Source organism: Anabrus simplex, chromosome 2 (assembly GCF_040414725.1).
Source record: "Anabrus simplex isolate iqAnaSimp1 chromosome 2, ASM4041472v1, whole genome shotgun sequence".
NCBI lineage: Eukaryota > Metazoa > Arthropoda > Insecta > Orthoptera > Tettigoniidae > Anabrus > Anabrus simplex.
This window is the reverse complement of record NC_090266.1, coordinates 587,019,093-587,037,943: the sequence shown is the minus strand read 5'-3', so window position 1 is coordinate 587,037,943 and position 18,851 is coordinate 587,019,093. Positions and strand designations below refer to the sequence as shown.

Genomic DNA, 18,851 nt, shown 5'->3' with positions numbered 1-18,851 from the left:
AATAATGAAGGCAGCCCTACCCATGATGAATTCTAATAACGAAGGCGGCGCACACACCCAGCTCCCAAGCCATTGGGTTAAAATCACTAACAAGGCCAGAAACTGAACCCGGGACCTCATGGACCAAAAGCTAGCACATTAACAATTTAGCCATGGAGCTGGACAGGAATTGTATTGACAATAGAAAACTTTATGTGGTATTAAGAAAAAGCATTCTTGATAATCAGTGATTGAAATAGCTAAAAGTGTTCATAATAAGCAGTTTCCTCTGGATCTGATAGGCATCTATAAGCTAGATAATCTCATCTCTGAGTGTGTTCTCTAACTACCAATCATTTTGGGCCAACTGAAACCTATTTTTCTTCCTCTTGCTTTTTTCCTTCATCCTTGTCATCAACTTTCTGATTGTCATATAGACAATATTCTACATCCCCTTTCAAGCTTAGTATTTGGTAGGCCGGGTAACCTTTGTTGATCTTTAGCCAGTGTTCAATGTCATTCTCACCTCAATAATTATCGTCAGTCTGATTCAAGGTTTCACGAAATTCAGAGGTCTCAAAACCTCTAAAATTGTATTCTGGTACACTTTTGTTTTTTTGTTTTTTTTCCATTACCTGTATTTTTTCCAGAATTGTGTCCATAATATTATAACATTTGAAGTCAATTGAATTGAGAGTTAACTGTACAGACCTGATGGAAAGTTACAACATGCATAATATACCTACACCTGCAAAAGCTCTCATAGTCTCTCTTATACAATCAGATACTGAAAAAGGAAGGTCAACTGAGTTTTGCTTTTCTTTTATTAAAACATATTTGTAATAACCTACCTGTGTATCACATGACCTTACGTGTCCCAATGAAGCAGATAGCAGAAATGCAGGTGCAACCATATCGGACGGGTATCTGACGAGTGACCAGACTAATGAATGGTTCACCAAAAGGCGGGTAGCAGCCTTTTGGAAGCTGCAAAGGTGGCAGTCTGGATGAATGACTGATATGGCCTTGTAATAATATTTAACATGACTTAGCTGTATCGATACTGCTATGTGCCGGAAAGCAACAGGAAACTACAGCCATACTGAGAGCTGCATCAAACCAGTCCATGGATTGATGACCCAAACAACAACATTTGTAATAACTTCGAACAACTTTGTAATGCATGTCTTACAGCATTTGACAGTGATCTGGAAGTGGTTATATTGTTTCCAATACTTTCTACATTCATTACTGTAAAAAGAGTCCAGCTGCTTGGCTGAATAGTCAGCATAGTGCTCTTCGGTTCAGAGGGCACCGGGTTAGATTCTCAGCAGGGTCAGGGATTTTAACCTTAAACCATTAATTCCCTTGGCTTGGGGACCAGGTGTTCGTATTGTCCCCAACATCCCTGCAACTCACACATAACACTACCCTCCACTACAACAACACACAGTTTGCTATATATGACATGCCACCTACCATCATCAGAGGGTCTGCCTTACAAAGGCTGGCACCAAGCTTAAAATAGCCACACAAATTTATTTTATACGATAGTGGAAAAAAGATTATGACAACAACAACAACAACAACAACAACAATAATAAATCGGAATCTGAATCAGCTGATATTCGTATCCAAGTATCATTTCTCTCCTGCAATTCTTTGATTATGCCAGCCCACAAAGATTTTCCGGCAAAAGTAATTGTATGTGATATACGTTACATTTTGTGTCCTCATGTAAAAAATAATACCACTTGTATCGTATCACATACAGATTTGTCACAAGTCCGTCTCATGTTTATGCTAATGGAGCTTCGTTGTTGTAAATGAAGGTTTGGATTGGTTGTATGGAATGCAGGTATGGACATTTCTGAGAGAAAATATTGTATGTGCTCTGTTTTGAAGGGTAGTAGGGAGGGGCGGTTTCTCCATAAGGTTGCAGGTTTGTGCTACCCCCATTAAATTTTTATGTTTATTTTAAGTTAAGTTTCATAATTTGGATTACTCAACTACTGTATTTTCATTCAACTACACAAACCTCTCAAGAGCTCGAAAGAGCAAATATTGACTACAGGGTACTTTACAAGCCGGTACTCTTAGATGTTCACCGCAGGAGCCAAAAATTTTGCAGCAGGAAATCAACCTGAGGTAGGATGAAACCTGGGCTGCTCGAGGGGTGCGCGGGGCTGCTAGAAGTATGCTTTTGGGCTGCTAGAGGGTTTCGCGGGGAGAGGAAAAGATAGGCATGGCTTCTTATATGTTGCTTAAATGGAGGTTTATCAACCTGGCTCCTCCTACCACGGCCGACTGGATCCCTCGCTGCGCTAAGGAGCTAGCTAGAGCGAAGCATCAAATCGGCCGTGCTCCTACGTAACCAACTACTAGCAAAGTCGCTAGAGACCGTTGCTGCTCACTGTGAGATTCTGTTATAGAACAGGAGTGTCATCTAGCGACACCGGATGGAAGTTCATCTGCTGGATCACGGCCGGTTTGATCCCTCGCTGCACTTCATATGGAGCTAGCTAGAGCTATTCGTACTGGCTAGAGCAACGCATCAAGTCGGCCGTGGCTGGATATATAACTAATGGCTCTAAATTTGAAAATAAACACCACCATTTCTTTCAGTATAGTCATGAGCTTTGTTATGCGTGTACAAGCTAAGTAGCTTATTGATTTCATTGTGTAAACATTCGTGTCAGCAAGTGTGTTTTTATTATTGTGCGTTTTTATCAGTTAGTGGTATTTTGCCAGATCATGAATTCGGTGCAGTCTTTAATGTCTAGGCCGTTTCCACAACGGACTGCCAAGTAAAAATCTGAGGTGAAACGAATGAGTAGGCCCACGCAATGTTTAATTTTGAAACCAGATACATTACAAAAGGATATTTTTTTCGAAACCGGAATTAGGCTACCTCAAAGTGTTTCATTTCAATATGGTAAAAGAGTTTTAAATGAAAAAATGTTAATGCGTTGTAGTAATATTCCTGAAAATAGAAATGTAAAATGTTTGTTTTATTTTTAATAATAAAGAAGTATAGTTGATGTATCTAGATTTGAAAATTAGCCTGTAATCATATTATATCATTGGTAAAAATTGTCCACCACTGAACTTTTAAACCACCAGCCGCCACTGGTAGTAGGTAATCATACAGGAACATCGGAAGAACAATTAAAACAGTTGCAGTTTGCGCATGCACAATGTCAGGCAAGGTCAAAACGTCAAGATCGCTTTTGTCCGTAGTCTGAGTCTGTTGTGCTTAGTAGTGACATACGGTACGGTACCGGTATCGTAATTAGGATACTCTGAAAGTAGTTTAAAAATTACTGTAGTGTACTGTACAGTAGTATACGAGTAATATCCTATTAGAATTGAGTGTGCTTATTTTATTATTGTAAAATATTTGTGTAGTACTGGTGTAGTAGAGGTATCCGTAGAAACTCTTAATAAAATATTGTTGAAATTAGGATAGGCTTAATTGCAGTTTGGAATTGTGTAGTTCCTGTGTATTACTTTCGATATTCAGTAATTAACAGCAGATTTTATCCTGTTAGAGGTTGTAGGATTAAAAAAAATAGAGCACGACTAAGTAGTATTGTAGTGTAGTCGTATATTAATTACCTTATTGTTGTGTACTATCCCAGACAATATAACCCTCCGTTCATTTTTTTTTTTTTTTTTTTTGCAAATAAGTTATTTTATTTTTTAATTTAAAATTCCCCCCCCCCCCCGTAAAGAATGGCTAAGGAGCGCGAGTGTACTTATTGTGGGTGTGGTGAGGCATTGAGGGGTATGAGGGAGGAGTTGGAAAGTTTGAGGGAGATAATTAGGATTCTCACAGAAGACAGGAAGGAAGATAGGACTCCCTCAAACAATGTACAGGTTACAGTAGGTGTACAAGAGGGAGGGGAAGGAAAGGGAGGAGTTGTAGAAGACAGGTGGTCTAATGTTCTAAGGGGAAGGAAATTGCAGGCCAAGGGCTCTATTCAGGATCAGAATTCAGGACAGGTGTCTGTGCGAAATTGGTACGAGTCACTCCAGGTAGAACAACAGAGGGAAGATGAGGGACAGGGAACTGTTGCTGAGATGCGTGGAAGTAGGAGGAAGGGAAAAGGTAGGAAAGGGAAATGTAGAGTAGAGGATAGGAAAAGACAGGTGGAACAGGGTCATGGGAAGGAGAAAAGGGAGGAGGAAGTAGCTTCTGCAGCTATCAGGAAAGATAGGGCTGACCAGGAGGGGAGGGGATCAAATGAGGTGGGTAGGGTTGAGGCTCTGGTCATGGGGGATTCCATCGTTAGACACGTGGGGAAAGTGTGTGGAGGAAAGGGAACCAGGGTAGAATGTTATCCAGGAATTAGATTGAGGCAGATGTTGAGGAAAGTAGAAGAGAGGGAGGAGGGGAAGGAGAAGGTGGTAGTGTTTCACGTTGGTACCAACAACGTAAGGCAAGCTGATATAAGTACCAACATAGTTGGAGATGTGTGGGATCTGGTAAATGCAGCACGGGTGAAGTTTAAGAAAGCGGAGATTGTTATTAGTGGAATACTGTGTAGGAGGGATACTGACTGGAGGGTGATTGGGGATTTAAATGAGACTATGGAGTGGGTATGTGGGAAACTGGGAGTGAAATTTCTAGATCCTAATGGGTGGGTAGGAGATAGCGATCTGCGCTCGGATGGCCTTCATTTAAACCGCAGTGGTACGTATAAGTTAGGAAATTTGATGGAAGGGTAATAGGGAGGTACATTCAGGGAAACGGGATGGCCTAGGGAGCGGTGACAAGGGAACAGGGAACTGGAAATCAAGTAGGGATGACATAAAATTGTTAGTGTTGAACTGTAGAAGTATTGTAAAGAAAGGAATAGAATTAAGTAATTTAATAGATATATATTTACCAGATATTGTAATAGGAGTTGAATCATGGCTGAGAAATGATATAATGGATGCAGAAATTTTCTCACGGCACTGGAGTGTGTATCGTAGAGATAGGATAGGAAAGGTGGGAGGGGGAGTTTTCATTCTGGTGAAAGAAGAATTTGATAGGATAGTCAGCTATGTGGGAAATGACATGGAAAGAAATGTGATTGTAGCGGGAGATCTGAATTTGCCAGATGTAAATTGGGAAGGAAATGCGAACGACAGGAAGCATGACCAACAAATGGCAAATAAGTTAATATGGGAAGGACAGCTGTTTCAGAAAGTGATGGAACCAACCAGAGGGAAAAATATTTTGGATGTGGTGCTGATAAAACCAGATGAGCTCTATAGGGAAACTGAAGTAATAGATGGTATTAGTGATCATGAAGCTGTTTTTGCGGTAGTTAAAAATAAATGTGATAGAAAGGAAGGTCTTACAAGTAGGACTGTTAGGCAGTACCATATGGCTGATAAAGCAGGTATGAGGCAGTTTCTAAAAAGTAACTATGATCGGTGGAAAATGGTAAATAAAAATGTAAACAGACTCTGGGATGGGTTTAAAGAAATTGTTGAGGAATGCGAAAACAGGTTTGTACCTTTAAGGGTGGTAAGGAATGGTAAAGACCCACCTTATTATAATAGAGAAATAAAGAGACTAAGAAGGAGGTGCAGACTGGAAAGAAATAGAGTTAGAAATGGCTGTGGAAGTAAGGAGAAATTGAAGGAACTTACTAGAAAATTGAATCTAGCAAAGAAGGCAGCTAAGGATTACATGATGGCAAGCATAATTGGCAGTCATACAAATTTTAGTGAAAAATGGAAGGGTATGTATAGGTATTTTAAGGCAGAAACAGGTTCCAAGAAGGACATTCCAGGAATAATTAATGACCATGGGGAGTGTGTATGTGAGGATTTTCAAAAGGCAGAAGTATTCAGTCAGCAGTATGTAAAGATTGTTGGTTACAAGGATAATGTCGAGATAGAGGAAGAGACTAAGGCCAAAGAAGTAATAAAATTTACATATGATAACAATGACATTTACAGTAAGATACAAAAGTTGAAAACTAGAAAAGCGGCTGGAATTGATCAGATTTCTGGGGATATAGTAAAGACAATGAATGGGTTGGGATATAGTACCATATCTGAAGTACTTATTTGATTATTGTTTGACCGAAGGAGCTATACCAGATGAATGGAGAGTTGCTATAGTAGCTCCTGTGTATAAAGGAAAGGGTGATAGACATAAAGCTGAAAATTACAGGCCAGTAAGTTTGACATGCATTGTATGTAAGCTTTTGGAAGGCATTCTTTCTGATTATATTAGACATGTTTGTGAAATTAATAACTGGTTCGATAGAAGGCAATTCGGTTTTAGGAAAGGTTATTCCACTGAAGCTCAACTTGTAGGATTCCAGCAAGATATAGCAGATATCTTGGATTCTGGAGGTCAAATGGACTGTATCGCGATTGACATGTCTAAAGCATTTGATAGGGTGGATCATGGGAGACTACTGGCAAAAATGAGTGCAATTGGACTAGACAAAATCGTGACTGAATGGGTTGCTATATTTCTAGAAAATAGATCTCAGAGAGTTAGAGTAGGTGAAGCTTTGTCTGACCCTGTAATAGTTGAGAGGGGAGTTCCTCAGGGCAGTGTTATCGGACCTTTATGTTTTCTTATATATATAAATGATATGAGTAAAGGAGTGGAATCGGAGGTAAGGCTTTTTGCGGATGATGTTATTCTCTATAGAGTGATAAATAAGTTACAAGATTGTGAGCAACTGCAACGTGACCTCGAAAATATTGTGAGATGGACAGCAGGCAATGGTATGTTGATAAACGGGGCTAAAAGTCAGGTTGTGAGTTTCACAAATAGGAAAAGTCCTCTCAGTTTTAATTACTGCGTTGATGGGGTGAAAGTTCCTTTTGGGGATCATTGTAAGTATCTAGGTGTTAATATAAGGAAAGATCTTCACTGGGGTAATCACATAAATGGGATTGTAAATAAAGGGTACCGATCTCTGCACATGGTTATGAGGGTGTTTAGGGGTTGTAGTAAGGATGTAAAGGAGAGTGCATATAAGTCTCTGGTAAGACCCCAACTAGAGTATGGTTCCAGTGTATGGGACCCTCACCAGGATTACCTGATTCAAGAACTGGAAAAAATCCAAAGAAAAGCAGCTCGATTTGTTCTGGGTGATTTCCGACAAAAGAGTAGCGTTACAAAAATGTTGCAATGTTTGGGTTGGGAAGAATTGAGAGAAAGAAGAAGAGCTGCTAGACTAAGTGGTATGTTCCGAGCTGTCAGCGGAGAGATGGCGTGGAATGACATTAGTAGACAAATAGGTTTGAATGGCGTCTATAAAAGTAGGAAAGATCACAATATGAAGATAAAGTTGGAATTCAAGAGGACAAACTGGGGCAAATATTCCTTTATAGGAAGGGGAGTTAGGGATTGGAATAACTTACCAAGGGAGATGTTCAATAAATTACCAATTTCTTTGAAATCATTTCGGATAAGGCTAGGAAAGCAACAGATAGGGAATCTGCCACCTGGGCGACTGCCCTAAATGCAGATCAGTATTGATTGATTGAGGAGAATCTGAGAACGTGTGTCACGCCTTTGCCTACAAGTTACAACATGCACTTTAAGTCGATTGAGTGAATAAGTGAGTTAGTTTGTGTTAAAATGGCAAGTGGCAGTCATTTTCGGAGGTGAAAATGTGTGAATAATCCCAACTCATTCTGTTCTATATGTGGCCTGGATACTATTAAAGGCCAGAAGCGAAATATTAACACATTTATAAAAAGCCTGTACTTGGCATATTTTAACATGAAGTTAGGCGATCAGGACAAGAATTTCACACCCTGTGTTGTGTAAAACGTGTGTAGAAAACCTGCGGCAATGGTACAATGGGTTGTTGCTATTAATGCCATTCATAATTCCAATGGCTTGGCAGAAACAAAGAAATCATTTTGACAAATGTTATTTTTGTGTGTATAAAGTGTCCAGGTTCAATAAAAAAAACAAAAAGCACATAGTGTATCCCTCCCTTCCATCTACCACAAGCCCCGTACCACATGGACCCGATATTCCTATCCCAGAACCACCAATACAGTTACCAGAGAGTGTGTCTTCATCTTCTTCAAGTGCAGAGGATGGTGATGATGATACCTTTGTACCGGATGTTGAGGATAAAACTCCACGTCTTTATAATAAGTGTGACTTAAATGATTTGATGCGTGGAGCAATCTTACCATCCAACCGGCACTCCATTTTAATAGCGATTCTCATTCTTCAAGGAAGTGATGTTGATCATAAAATATTAAGCCATCCCAAAACCATAAAGCTGAATGTGTTTGATCTCCTACTAATGTAAAAAGAAATGTTTAAATGTTATGATCCAATAGATAATTGCCATCCCAGCATCGGCATTATGTGTGTTGATATTCTGCATTATTCCCATACGACGTGGACATGAGTACGACGTCCCATTAGAACTTTAAGACAAGATCAGCCAGTTCATTTCCAAATTGTACCATATGTTATATATATTAGTGTAAATTGTGTAAAAAAATAGTTTTTAAGAATAGTTCTAGTACAAGTTAATCTCCTAATAGACTGTAAAAATGTACAGATGTTTTAAATCCCACATGTATCATGCCGTTCTCATTACCAGCATTATGAGAGTTGACAGTTAATACATTTCCATTGGATGTGAACTTGTGTTGGACGTCACATTAGAACTTTAAAACATGAACGGCTTGCTCATTCCAATATGACCTAATGTTCTTGTACTTCAGTGCAAATTGTTATAAAAAATATTGTTTTAGAATAATCCTAGTAAACATCCACTCAGAGCTCTGACTTGGAGTTAGAATTCATGGCTGACGATGCCTGCAATGACAGGCGAAACATTTACCATACTTAAACAGTGTTATAGTCCTATAGGTGGTTCCAATAAATTAATTCTTTAACAGGCACGTTAAAGAACTCCTGCGGGACTAAATTCCGGCACCTCGGCGTCTCCGAAGACTGTAAAAGTAGTTAGTGGGACGTAAATCAAATAACATTAATTATTATTAATTGTTTAACATTTAACAACAAGAGAAAACCGAAAAATCCTGCAAAGAACTCATCAATGCCAGAAGACAAACAGCCAAAGAAATTAGAATAATTAAAACAAATTATCAAAAAGAAACACTGAATACCATAGAAGCAGCATTTAGTCAACATAAAACAAGTGACTATTACAACATTCTAACAATATCAATCAAAGTACACTCCCCCTACACTTATGATGAAAAATAAAAATGGAGAAATGGCACACAATAATAGGGATAATGCTAAAATTATGACCAACTATTTTAAAGAATTACTTAACTTTGAAGATCCAAAAGAACAATATGATTTGGATCCTTCCCAAAAAATAAAACTCTACTGGAAAACTTTATACTGCCAACTTATGATGAAGTGATCAAAGCAATAAATTCCCTCAAGAACTACAAAGCAGCAGGAGAGAATCTATTGGTAGCAGAACTATGGAAGAATGCATATAACAACAAACCCTTCAAAATTTACAAGATATCATAAACATCTGGAATATTGGAGAAATACCTGAAGAATGGACTACAGTGATAATCCAGCCACTGCACAAGAAAGTGATAGATTGGATCCCAGTAATTATCGGGGTATATCTCTGCTTGATTTTACTTATAAGATTTTAATAAAATTACATATACAAGAATTCAGGAACAACTTGACTAGAAACTGGGAGAATAACAGGGAGGATTTTGACCAGGAGGAAGCTGTCCCAATCAAATCAACAGTCTTAAGTGGATCATGAAAAACCATAGAGTTCAGAACAAGAGATTAATCATCACTTTTTTATTTAAAAAAAAAAGCTTATAACAGTATTCATCGTGAGTCACTACTGAATGTCCTCAAAGAACTTGGTTTACACCAAAAACTCATCAATCTTACTGGAATCACTCTTAAGAATACTAAGTCTAAAGTCAACTTTAGAGGTGAATTGTCTGAGCCATTTGAAATCCACTCTGGACTTCGACAGGGAGATGAACTCTCGTCATTATTGTTTAACTGTGCCCTGGAGCAAGTCATGCGAGAATGTGTAAAGAAAAGTCATTCAAACATCAAGACAGGCAGAAATATTAAACTTAATTGCCTAGCATTAGCAGCAGATCTTGCATTACTAGCAAGTAGTGTGAAAAAAGCTAAATTTCAAATTGATGAACTCGAGAAAATTGCTGCAAAAATCTGACTGCAAATCTTATTTGAAAAAACTGAAATGTTGCTAACCTTTAGAATTGAAACACAAGAAATTCACCTTGACAATGGCAAACAAATTAAGACTGAGAATAAATTTAAATATCTTGGGGGAATTATAACCTGGAACACAAAAGAGAAAACACTGATCGACAGCAGAACATCTAAACTGAAAACAGCATAGTGAATCACTTGGCCAACTTATTAAAAAAAAATCACTCTCCATGAATGCTAAATTTTGACATTACAATACAGTTGTAAAACCTGAAGCACCTTATGCTAGCAAAACACTCTTCAAGTAGAACACTAAATCAACAACTGATAAATTGCAGAAAGTAGATAGAAGAAACATCAGGACAATCATCAATAAACCGGGCGAATTGGCCGTGCGGTTGGGGGCGTGCAGCTGTGAGCTTGCATCCGGGAGATGGTGGGTTCGAATCCCACAGTCAGCAGCCCTGAAGATGGTTTTCCGTGGTTTTCCATTTTCACATCAGGTAAATGCTGGGGCTGTACCTTAATTAAGGCCACGGCTGCTTCCTTCCCATTCCTAGGCCTTTCCTGTCCCATCATCGCCGTAAGACCTAACTGTGTCGGTGCGACGTAAAGCAAAAAAAAAAATCATCAATAAGAAACACCCAGTTGATGGCCAATGGAGAGTATTACCTAATGAATTATTATATCATGATGTCCGGCCCCGCGGTGTAGGGGGCAATGCGTCCGCCTGTCACCCGGCAGCCCCGGGTTCAATTCCCAGCTGGGTCAGGGTTTTTTAATTGTAATTGATTAATATCCCTGGCCTGGGGACTGTTTGTGTTTGTGTCATCCTTAACATCCCTTGCCCCACACTCAACACTCTACACTTCTGCAAGCCCACTTACATGCAGGTTCTTCTCAAATGATGCAAGTAGTGGCAAAAGATCTCCATAGGTCTACGCCATGAACAAATATCATTTCTTTAAAAAAAAAAAAAAAAAAATTAAGTATATCATGAAAGCGAATCAATAATAGATACAATGCGGAAAAGGAGAATTGCCTTTCAATGTCATGTATTCAGACTGCCAGAAACCCAACTAGAGAAGCAGTTTAGTTACTTCTGGAAAAATAAAACAAAGATCACTTGGTTCACAGAGATTTAGGACAATGAAATTTATCAATGCTCCAAATTGATGGCAGAGAAGAGAAGCGGATTCTAAGGAATAAACAAGATTCAAACTCATAACATTTGAACGAAGGAAGTACACCATTAGTGGCAAGCAAAGGGCAGCCAGGTCCGAATGGATGAAGAGTTTTGGGAGTGGAAGAAGAAGCTGAAAAGCTGAGTCTATTTAATACTATTAGACTTAAAAGTGTATGACGATTTAAGTGCTCCAATGGGGGCGTAAACTATTTTTTTTTTTTAAAGAGGTACTAGGAACGAGATTATTTCTTAATACTGTGACGGCCAGTATGTTTTGGTTACTATAATTGGAATAACATTTCTTGCGCGCGCGCGTGTGTGTGTGTGTGTGTGTGTGTGTGTGTGTGCGCGCGCGCGCGTGTGTGTGTGTGTGTGTGCGTGCGTTACTTCCTTCGGATCTGTAAACTAAATGGTGTAGTACTAGTGTATTCAATAAGAGGTGAGTTGTAGTTTAACGTATCTTTAAATGTAAATCTTACAATCGGAAGTACTTTATGTGCATTCCAAACCACAGGAACTTGTAAATCTCACACGCATTGACCGAACATCAAATCCAGGCCGTAGAGTTGGGGAGTCTAAGTCACAGAGCCACCAGTCTCCACAGGGATCAAGTATGTCAGGTAAGCATAGGTACCGGTATTTGAGTGGTGCAAAAAAGCGTAGTAAAGTTCCGTTCAACTAGAGAGATAGGAATTCGCTAACAAATTAACCAAAATTGACACGGTTTTTACAAAACCTGTCCTGTCAAGGACCGATATAGATGAAACGCATTCTCAGCCAATTAAATCCGAAGAGTCGTCAGTGACCTAAACAATTTCACGAAATGCTTATGAAAGTGAAATCAAAATAAATCAAAATAAAACAGCGAGTAATGGAAAATCGGACATATTTTTTCACGCCAATAGGGGCCTCTTCACAGAAGTATTAGTGTAGAAACAAAAGCGTGCATCCTAATGTCAGAACCACGTAAACCAAATGGACCATTCCTTAGGGATCCACCCACAAAAAAAAAAGTTTGTTTAGAACCTATTATTATTATTATTATTATTATTATTATTATTATTATTATTATTATTATTATTATTATTATTATTATTATTCAAACTCAAAAAATGGTCAGAAGCTAGAGAGATTTTGGTTGTGTTATTCCCCACAGCTAGATACTCTGTATTGTGATCCCTGCTGCCTTTTCGATGACAACAGTGAAGGGAAAAATTGGCGCAACGGCACTATTCCTGACTGGCAAGGACTGAGCAAAAAGATTAACATTCATGAGGCCAGACATTGACATTTGCGAGCCTGTCCAGCCCATTCTACTTGAAAGAAAAACGGAACAATCGAGAACAAAATTTCAGTTCACAAGCGTAATTGGAAAGATATTTTTGTCCGCATAATTGATGTAATTCGAACATTAGTTGTCTTGTTTTTATTGCTCCGTGGGCAAAGGGAGGATATTCGTACCATCGGACCAGAAAGCGGTATTTTTTTAACATAATCGATCTTCTTTCGAGGTATGATTCATTAAAATCGCACTTAACTAACTCTCAGGCGCATTTAAAATATTTGCATCATGTATAATAGCCATACTACGAGCAGCACCATTTTATGCTGTAATACGTTACTACTGGATAGCCTACTACACAAGTTATTTCTAAAAGAGATCAGTTAAGAATAATCATCAGGTACGTCAGTATAGTTGACAACAATGGTAAAACAGAACTGAAGATGAATCAATCGTTCCTTGGATTTACATAAATGACTAATCAGTCCAGTGAAAGTTTCGAACGTACAATTTAATTTTGGAAATTCTGGATAAAATGGGGATTGACATTGACAGAGTAGAGAGCAAGGTTCTGATGGGGCGACAAACATGAGTGGCAAGTATAATGGACTTCTAGTTCCGAACGCAGATTTCATATACTGTGCCGCTCATAATCTAAATCTGGTGGTAAATGATTCAGTTATTTTATTCATGAACTGAATCAAGAAAGTTTTATGATGTTATTCAACGGGTGTATGTTTTTTTTTTTTTTTTTTTTTTTTTTTGCTAGGGGCTTTACGTCGCACCGACACAGATAGGTCTTATGGCGACGATGGGACAGGAAAGGCCTAGGAGTTGGAAGGAAGCGGCCGTGGCCTTAATTAAGGTACAGCCCCAGCATTTGCCTGGTGTGAAAATGGGAAACCACGGAAAACCATTTTCAGGGCTGCCGATAGTGGGATTCGAACCTACTATCTCCCGGATGCAAGCTCACAGCCGCGCGCCTCTACGCGCACGGCCAACTCGCCCGGTATGTTGCTTTTTAACCCTAGAACCACACTGTGGGGTCGCTCGCGACCCGCCATTTTATGATCCTTTCTGCACATGCGCCAAACGTCGCCATGTTGTTCTTATCTCGTCTACCTTTAGTGATTGTTTAACTGTTGATATGACAGGATCGCACAAGCATTTGTGATCGACCGTTATCTGCCATTTTTGTGTTAGGGTCGTATACGACCCCACAATGTGGTTTGTGTAACACAAATTTATTCAAGTTATCCTGCTTTAAATTGCTGAATGATAAAGTGTAGTTGTGGAAATTGTGTTAAAAGCGGCGACATTTTGGTATTATCCATTTTAATCTAGTTTTGCAAACATAAAATGGCTTCTTCAAGCAGAGGACTTTCGGATGACGAACTTTCAAAATATTGAATGAAAAAGCAGTAAGTCGGAATGTAATCTGCAATGATTTTAGCGATTTTGAAGAAGAGAGTGATGAAGACGATCATGCAACAACTGACGAGGATGTTGTAGATGAGTTTGAAGGAGAATCCGATGATGATGCAGAAGAAACCGTTTCTAGAAAGGCTGTCTACGGGAAGAACGGCCACAAGTGGTACAAGAAACCTTTCCGGTCAGCTAACACAAGAACAAGTACGGTACCGTAAGCAAAATTTGGTGCACCGTTATCCGGGAGCTAAAAATTTGACACGTGATGTTTTGAATGAAAAATATATTTTCAGTTTATTTTTCACTGATGAAATGTTAGATTAATTTGTCTTCGCACAAATTCAGAAATCAACTTGCAGAAATCCAGATTTACTTCAGAACAAAGCTACCTTCACCCAACAAATGTGTGCGAGTTGAGAGCACTGATAGGTATTCTTTATCTGAGTGGTGTTTTGAAAAATTCTGGATTGAACACTGAAGAAATGTGGTCTCAAAGCTTAGGACCCCCCTCCATTTAGAGCAACTATGAGCAAAAACAGATATCAAGTTTTGTTGAATTGGCTACGGTTTAATGATTAATCTACGAGGGAAGAGAGACGTGCAGCGAATAAATTCGCCCCTATAAGAGAATTATGAGACATGTTTATGAACCAGTGTAGACGTAACTATACACCATTTGAACATGTTACGGTTGACAAACAATTGCTATCATTCAGAAAGAGATGCCCGTTTAAAATGTACATACCCAGCAAGCCAGACAAATACGGCTTAAAGATAGTAATGATGTGTAATTCCAAAACATATAATGTGTTATGGAATTCCATATGTCGGTAAAGAGCAACGTGACTCCAGTCTTAACAATCCCAACACAGAATGTTCATCATCATCAATCACTACTGATCTGCATTAAGGACAGTCGCCCAGGTGGCAGATTCCCTATCTGTTGTCTTCCTAGCCTTTTCTTAAATGATTTAAAAGAAAATGGAAATTTACTGAACATCTCCCTTGGTAAGTTATTCCAATCCCTAACTCCCCTTCCTATAAATGAATATTTCTCTCAATGCGTCCTCTTAAATTCCAACTTTATCTTCATATTGTGATCTTTCCTACTTTTAAAAATACCACTAAAACTTACTCGTCTACTGATGTCATTCACGCCATCTCTCCAATGACAGCTCGGAACATACCACTTAGTCGAGCAGCTCCCCTCCTTTCTCCCAAGTCTTCCCAGCCCAAACTTTGCAACATTTTTGTAACGCTACTCTTTTGTCAGAAATCACCCAGAACAAATCGAGCTGCTTTTCTTTGGATTTTTTCCAGTTCTTGAATAAAGTAATCCTGGTGAGGGTCCCATACACTGGAACCATACTCTAGTTGGGGTCTTACCAGAGACTTATTTGCCCTCTCCTTTACATCCTTACTACAACCCCTAAATACCCTCATAACCATGTACAGAGATCTGTACCTTTTTTTTTTTTTTTACAATCATATTTATGTGATTACCCCCATGAAGATCTTTCCTTATATTAACACCTAGGTAGTTGCAATTAAAGCTGAGAGAACTTTTACTTTTTGTGAAACTCACACCCTGACTTTTAAACCCGTTTATCATCATACCATTGCCTACTGTTCATCTCACATCATTATCGAGGTCATTTTGTAGTTGCTCACAGTCGTGTAACTTATTTATTACACTGTACAGAATAACATCATCATCTGCAAAAGGCTGAGTGGACCTCAAACCTCAGATCGAGAGAAAATCTCTGACCTGGCCGGGAACTGAACCCGGGGCCTCCGGGTGAGAGGAAAGCACGCTACCCCTACACCATGGGGCCGGCTTAGCCACCCATTCAGTCACTATTTTGTCAAGTCCAATTGTACTAATTTTTGCCAGTAGTCTCCCATGATCTACCCTATCAATTACCTTAGATAGGTCAATCGCCAATATGGACACTGCTGGGGTATGGGTGGTGCTGAGTAATGACATTTGGAGCACAACTAGTGTCTGAGTGTTACGAAAGGTGTTGCTCATAGGATCAGTTGTGCTGCAGTACCACCTTCTGGTCCAGTGAGGAAAGCAATGACAAACTACCTCACTCGTCATCTTGCCTAGTACGCCTCATTTTGGTGCTGCCATTGGTTTTTGTGGTTTCCCTATAACTGCATAGCCTTTGGTGGTGCTATTTGAGGATCCAACCAGCCTCTGGCCTGATGACCTAACAGACAGACAGGTCAATCGCGGTACAGTCCATTTGACCTCCTGAATCTAGGATATCTACTATATCTTGCTGGAATCCTACAAGTTGAGCTTCAGAGGAATAACCTTTCCTTAACCCGAACTGCCTTCTATCAAACCAGTTATTAATTTCGCAAACATGTCTAATATACATCTGACTGAGGATATTCACGGAACTAATAGAAACGTCACTATGGACAATTGGTTCACGTCATGTGCGAAGTACCGTAGCTGAAGAGTTAGCAAATGTAAGGTTGACCCTCGTAGGAACCATGAGAAAAAATAAGTCGGACATTCCCCACAGTTGCTGCAAACAAAAGGAAAGCCTGTTTCTTCATCAGAATTTGCGTTTGACGAAACATCAATGATGGTATCGTTCAGTAGCGTAGCCAGGATTTCAGTTTGGGTGGGGGGGCATTCATCCAGAATTTATTTTGATAGGTGTCCAAACTTCCAGAGTTTAAGTGGTGTAGAATACCTAAAAGGAAATTAGTATCCTTGGATCCAAGTAAAAGTGGTGGATTCGTGCGGATTCCGGAAGCTAATAGTAATCTTCTTCCTCTTTTTCTTCCACCCCCACCCCCGCTTTTCCCCACATCTGTGAGGTCGCGGGTGCGAACTGTGCCGCACATGTGGATTTGGCCCTGTTTTACGGCCGGATGTCCTTCACGACGCCAACCCTATATGGAGGGATGTAATCACTGTTGTGTTTCTTTGGTAGTTGGTAGTGTAGTATGTTGTCTGGATATGAAGAGGAAAGTGTTGGGACAAACGCCTAGTCTCCGAGCCAACAGAATTAATCAGACGCGATTAAAATCCCCGACCCGCCCGGGAATCGAACCCGGGACCCTCTGACCCGAAGGCCTCAACACTGATCATTCAGCCAATGAGTCGGACTCCGGAAGCTAATATTAATATACGTTATATATATAATGCTTAATAAAAGTAGATTCGTTAAAACTCCTGGAGTGTGGACTCCTTTGACGACAATCCCCCCCCCCCCCAACCGCGGCTACCTCTGTTACTCCCATCCCAACATAACTGCAGCATTACATATATTCCGAGTACAAGTGAAATGAATGCAAGAATAAACAGTGTGAGTAAAGATGCAATATTGTGGTTTAGAATAAATACGGTAATGTTATTATAATAATGGTCATGTGATAAACAATAAAGAAGTGACAATTTATACAAATAATGCGGCAAAGAAATACACACACACACACACACACGCGCGCGCGCGCGCGTCGAATACAGGTTTCTCGCCCTTCTTGTCCATGGCTAGATGATGAAGCCAAGAGAATGATGGCCCACCGTGACTCGTTATTTCGATATTATAAACAAACCCTAGATGACACAGACTTCGAACCTTACCGCATCTTAAAACATCGCACAAAGCAGTGAATCAGAAATAAGAAATGTATATATTTCTGGAATTTAGCTAAGAACTTAAATTCTAATCGCGCATGGGACCAACTTAGTGCTCTGGGAATAGGAAAACACAGAGACAGACGACTTCTGAGATTCCACTTGATGAACTGAACGATTACTTTAGTAGAATAAATATTCAACCTACCCCAATTAACCGCACCGACGCACCGCCCTCCCCACCAGCCAATCCACCATTCACATTTCACAGTGTCACAGAAAATCAGGTTGAAAAGGCTTTGCATTCCATTAAATCAAAGGCTACAGGTGTAGATGATATTCCTATTACTTTTATACATAACATTATGGGTGCTGTCCTGCCTATACTACTGACGCACATACCGAACTACTGTTTACTAAACGGAAATTTCCCTACTGTCTGTAAAAATAAAAATATTATACCGGTACCTAAGAGTTTAAACCCACAATCACCCTCTGAATATCGTCCTATGTCTATACTCCCTGCGCTTTCTAAAGCCTTTGAACGTTTAGTAAACGAGCAAGTTCTGGAATACCTAAATCAAAATGCTCTTTTGAACCCTTTGCAATCTGGATTTAAGAAGGGTCACAGTACCGCGACAGCACTTTTGAAGGTTACTGAAGACATTAGAAACGCTATGGACAAAGACTGCTTACTATACTTCTTGACTTCAGTAGCGCCTTTGACACTATAGTAATTCCGACTATGATAAAGAAAATGAAACTGCTAAATTTCGACCTGGCTGCGCTTAAGGTTTTTAGGTCTTTCTTGAGTAACCGTCAACGACGTGAAATAGTAAACGACAAGGCCTCTAAATGAAAAATGAAACTTAGTGTTGCCCCACTGGGCAGTATTCCAGGGCCTCTAATTTTCTGTATTTATATCAATGTCATACCATCTGTGACAGGAAATACACACCACCTCTATGCTGACGATCTTCAAATATATTGACACTGCAAGACAAGATATTAACAATGACCTCCGACGACTCAATATATATACACAACGAAACTCTCTTATACTAAACTGCACAAAATCTCAGGCAAATATAATTGGATCACAAAAATTACTGAGCTGCTCAAACAATGTCGCAATCCCGCCTATCCTACTGAATGCTAACATTATTCCCTACAG

General features: G+C 39.5%; 1 protein-coding gene across 1 annotated transcript in view; it reads right to left on the bottom strand.

Annotated features, from left to right (window-relative positions):
* Nuak (Nuak family kinase 1) overlaps positions 1 to 18,851 on the bottom strand; it is a 585,653-nt gene that overhangs the window by 287,366 nt on the left and 279,436 nt on the right. The gene's annotated exons all lie outside the window — the stretch shown is intronic.